The sequence below is a fragment of the Myripristis murdjan genome, chromosome 14 (assembly GCF_902150065.1).
Source record: "Myripristis murdjan chromosome 14, fMyrMur1.1, whole genome shotgun sequence".
NCBI classification, from domain to species: domain Eukaryota; kingdom Metazoa; phylum Chordata; class Actinopteri; order Holocentriformes; family Holocentridae; genus Myripristis; species Myripristis murdjan.
Window position 1 is genome coordinate 2246464 of NC_043993.1, and position 5312 is coordinate 2251775.

At 41.7% G+C, this 5312-nt stretch overlaps 1 long non-coding RNA gene across 1 annotated transcript; it reads right to left on the reverse strand.

The window, feature by feature from the left end:
• Window positions 1-267: 267 nt before the first annotated feature.
• LOC115371157 (uncharacterized) lies at window positions 268-1224 on the reverse strand. The gene is made up of 4 exons (XR_003929335.1): window positions 1192-1224; window positions 1056-1118; window positions 893-971; window positions 268-805 (listed from the first exon to the last, which is right to left on the reverse strand). It is a non-coding gene; the product is annotated as an uncharacterized LOC115371157 (long non-coding RNA).
• Window positions 1225-5312: the final 4088 nt, after the last annotated feature.

Below are 5312 nucleotides of genomic sequence, written 5' to 3' on the forward strand. Positions count from 1 at the left end.
TGAAGGGACAGGTGAATTACTATAGGCACTTTGTGAAAAAAAGAGGGTTAACCTAGGAAGAAATTGCAACAGAAACTCTTTCAACTTTTTTAGTCTCATAAATATGTTGGTTATAACAGATTGTGACCCGGCCCAAAGGGTGGACACAAACAATTTAAAGTTCAGAGAGAGCGGAGAGAGGTGTATTCGGTTCACAATTAGAATTTTATTGTAAATGAGAAGGAGACACCTTCAGTTGGGTGGGTCGGTGAAATAAGCCAAAAGAACCACAGTCAAAGTTTTATTTAACACCAGCTAAAAGACAATATCAACTGCGAGATAAGGCATCTGCCCTAAAAACTACAGGGGAGAAGAAAAGGGGGCAGTGGGTCTCCTGCGGGGAGGTTCAATTGCAGCCCAGGGTACACCCATGCACATGCGCACACTGCACGCCACACGAGAATGAGAATAAATAAAAAAAGAAAACAGACACAACCAAGTGACCACCACCATCAAATCATAAACCACAATCACACGGCAAGCCAGAGGGGCCCAAGTGCTCCCCGCAGGTCTCCACACTGCCTAGGAAACACAAAGCAAAAACTACAATAAAAGTCAGTTGATAATACACTAGTTAAAAAGACATCTTCCAATCCAAAACAGTACAAAGTTCAACATTGACAGTCCCGGAACAGTCTTAAGGGTCACAGGTACATTTTCACAATTCACCACAATCTGGCTGGAAACACAGGAAGACCCTCCAACATTAATCCCGGCAAAACAGTGTTAAATTTCATCCAGGCAAAGCAGCAGTCTGGCAACCAGGCTAGAGGGGGGGGAATTGACAGTGTAAACATGACAGTAGCAAAAAGAGGGACTAGCCCTCCTATTTTACCATTCAAAATGATAATACCTTTCCACCTTGGGGGCTTTCCACCAATATATAATATGGCTGCCCTGTCCCACACTGGGGAACGGCACACAGTCAGCTCCTAGAGAACAACAACAAAAAAAAAGATCACTCACTACATTTCATGAGTCCAAACATAAAACAAATTTAGGGGACTGCGGCCTACCTGTCCAATGTTGGCCTAAGCAGCACGCCTCAAGATCACTGATGTTTCAGCTGCAACACCACTCTACATACAAAAAATACTAATTCAACATCAGCCACAAATGCCTGCCAACACATGCAGTCACCCACAAGCTTACCTGCACACACAACCCTCCCTGCAGCCACCAGGCTTCAAACAAAGAGGCCCTAATTGTCCCCACCTGGGCTTATATATATGTAACCCTGCCTACTAGGGGCGGTGCTCCCCACACAGAGGCCAGCCCTCACAATATCAAAAGTCCTAAGAAATACCAGTGGTGGAAAGTACTGAAAAATGCTGTGATGTCCCAATTTCCCATTGATGCCCATGTTAAAAAAAAAAAAAAAAAAAAGATTTATGCATGTTTTCTTGTCTTACGTCCACAAAGAGGTTCAGTACTGTCCACAATCAACCAGAAATTGTGTTTCTGTTGTAATTTTTCCCAGGTCATTTTACATAATGCACATTTTAAATGAGAGAGGGGTCTAAAGACTTGTAAGGGTTTTATTGGTTTAAATTTGGATTTACATCCACTACAACAGGATGACGTCACCATCTGAGATCCTCTTTTATAGGAAGTAGAAGTCATGAGAGGTCATTTCATGGGAACTTTAAAAGAATGAGAGCAGAAGAGCAGAAAACATGCTGCTTGAGAGTGACAGAGCAGCTTGTAAGCTTACATCGAACAGGGTTTCATTTCTGCAGCCTTCATCCACTAGATGGACATTGATAATAATTCCCTCCATTGTTTCATTATGAAAATATATTTAGTATTGTTGAAAAAATGTACAGAAAAGACACTTTGGAAGCTGTCATTGGCTAAATCATTGACTTTCTGGTGCTGATTAATGATGATAGAGATCGTTTTTCTAACTTTGAAGCTACAAAAGGGGAAATTTGAAGGGGAAAAAAAATAAGGTTTGTAAATCTGTATATGCTTTCACATGCATTTACAAAGGAGACAGTTTCTAAAAGTATGAGGAGTCTGTCCTCCTCACTGCACCTCTGAGGAAGAAGCAGCTGTTCATCGCAGCCACGATCCTCTGAATAAATTCTCTGGGAACGATGGCTGTCCAGAGCACTCTGACTCCCCCCCCCCTGTCACTTCTTGTAGGTTTTTCATTACTTTAATCGTCTCCCAGGCTGATGCCACTAAAACACACTCTCCCCAAATGTTAATCCCATAATCATTTCCCCCGGCAACTCACGAGCTCTGATAGTTTTTAGCTAGCAGTGATTTATTCATGACTGAAGTGGTATTGCTTTTGCAACTTGGCCCATTTCCCCAAGTCTCCTGAGACATCGTATAATAGACCTTTTTCACAGCGGCCACTGTAACATGAAATAGCAAGTAAAAACAGGTGTTATCAATGACATTAATTAAGGCTGAGTTCCATTCAGGTCTAACAGAGCCAGGCTCCTGCTATTGTTCCTGCTGGCTCACAGAACTTCAATTAATGTGATTAATAACACCTCCTATAACACCTGCACCTATGTTAACCTGCTATTTCATGTCATAATGGCTGCTGTTTAAAAAAAGAAAAAAAAAGAAAAAAGAAAACTCTATACTCAACTTGTAACAGCAGACGGGTGGGGGGGTGGGGGGATACAGTAAGGGACTATGTTGTATCTGAGATGTTTTTGGAGCTTGGACATGTGTCCCGGAGGACAAACCCTCAGCTGCAAAAACAGGTTTAGCATTTTTTTTTTTTTTTTTTGACATTTTCAAGCTCAAGAGGAAAACAGATAGGGACCTGTTTCCCCCCCACTGTAATTAGTTATCTAATTTGCAAATGAAATTACATAGTGTTGAGGAGGTTGTATTTGCATGGATGAGTGACTTTTGATTGCATTACATCAGTCCCCTGACTGTCTGGTTTTATCATGTGGTGGATGCTCATATGGTAAACCTGTGCTGATTGCATTGTTGTTTTCGAGGGATGTGGCACCACTGGCTGCATTTAACTGCACACCTATACTCTGATTACTGGGAATAATTAACTAAAAATAAACTGTGCAAGGTCATGTTAGTGCCATGTCATCAAAGAGGCACTTCATTCTGATATCTTCAATGATCAACTTCATGTTTTTTGCTGCTGATGATTAGCACAAATGTAAATTTTGAATACAGTCAGGCTGCTGATGTAATCTGCTTTTTAATTATCGCCTAGTTTTTGAAAACTGAGTCTGTTACATTGAGAGAGTCTGTGGTTAAAGTGAAAGAGATGGACAATATAAAGTTAAAGGGGTGGTGTTATGACTCATAGTCATTTGTTTTGTTTTTTGTTTTACATTTTTTGGGGCATTTCTGCTTTATTTGCAGGGACAGACAGGAAAGGCAGGGGGAGAGAGGGGATGACATGCAGCAAATGGCCTGAGGTCAGATTCAAACCCAGGACGCTGCCATCAGGACTCAGCCTTAACAAGTGGTACATGATTAGCTGAGGGGTTTACTGTTTGCTGATTGGTCACCTGGAGGATTTAAACACCAGCTGATGCCAGCCTCTCCCCCTCTCTCTCTATCTCATTTTCAGTAATGGAAGCCACTCTTGAGGCCATGCTTTGAAATTAGAGTTTGTTGAGAACTTTATGATTCATACCAGAGGGAGCAACCTAAGTAATGTGTGCTATTTTTCTGCAGCTGTGATATTTGGTAAATTTGTAAATTGAAGTGATTGTGGTAACTTGGTAAATAGAAACCTTTAAATAGCTTTTGTGAAGATTGTGAAGTCCTTCTATGCAGAGAGACCCATAGCTCTCTCAGTTCCAACAAGCAGGATATTTTCACTTTGCTGGACACCAAGCTGGTCTTACCAGGGTCCAGACACTGACTACGTTTACCTGCACACCATATTCCGATTCGGGTCAATATTCTGGTTAAGGTCATTCTCCAAATAAGGTGTTTATATGTGCTGCGGCAACTGGAATATTCTGTTTACATGTTACTTGGCACATCCCCGTGTTTTGCCGTATTCCACACTCTTATTTAATGCAACACTCAACCTGCGGGGGGCAGCAATGCGCCTATAGGCGTCTGGTCTGCCGGAAATACAGAAGAAGAAGATGAAGACGTCATTATTTCTGTGTTTTCTCCCATCGATATCCTCCATGATATTTACGTTTTTCATTAGCTGAAGGCAGACTGCAGTCTCCTGGCTCTTGCTGCTTCGCCATGTTGTTCTCCCCACTTGCAGTAACCATAGCAACAAAGACACCCCAGGATTCCTTGTGAATCGAGCATGCGCAGACATAACTGAATATTCCGGTACGGGGCATTTTCCGACTAAGGTGCTTACATGGCACAATATTCTGGTTAAAACAGGCACATGCCAGGGGTCTTATTCGGAATATTCTCCAACCGGAATATGACCTTAATCGGGTTTGGTGTGTGTTTACATGACTCATGCGCAACCGGAATATTGAGGATACTCAATAAATATAGGAATATAGTGTGCATGTAAAAGTGCTCAATGTGGCTAACCTACAAGGGGAGCTAAAGCCCGAAAAGCCCTGCTGGAACAGATTACTGTAGAAAATGCAGATCCTAAAACTCCATTTATTACAGTTGCTGACTTTTAAGATTTTAGTAAAATCACCATTTTTAACTGGGTTTACCATCCCTTTAATCCTTGAAAAGTGGAAAAGTGCAGTGAGTCATCAGTTTCTGCAAGTAAAAGACTAGTGGAGCTCAGTTTAAGTGGTAACACTTACAGGACGAAAAAAAATGGTTAAACATCAATTTTCATTTTGTACTGTTTCATTGAAAAGTATTATTAACCACAAGAACGGGATACTGGCATGTGACAGAGTTCTGTTTTGAGATTTAAAGATCATCTGGGCATATATTACACATGAAAGCAATTTGTTCACATCAAGGAAGGTGCAGTACAATGTGCGCGCGTGTGTGTGTGTGTAATAAGTTTGGGAACAGCCACTTTACAGTATCCCTAGGTAGTGAAGCTAAAATTTTGTTCACACAGTTTCCTCTTGCTTCTATCCGGGGTTGCCAATGAGCAAAGTTCCCCAAGCCCAGCAGCTTCAGAGAGGACTTTCCACTGAAGTGTGTGCTTGGTATTGGTGCTACTAATGTTTCTAAGTGTGCATGTTTCTGCGGGCTGCAGGCTGGCAGTGGCTCCTCTGACTCCAGAGTCTTGTTATCTTGGTCTTTGGTCAGTGAAGGATGATATAAGCCCAGTGTGAGACACAATAAACCACCTACGAACCCTTAGTACAAAACAA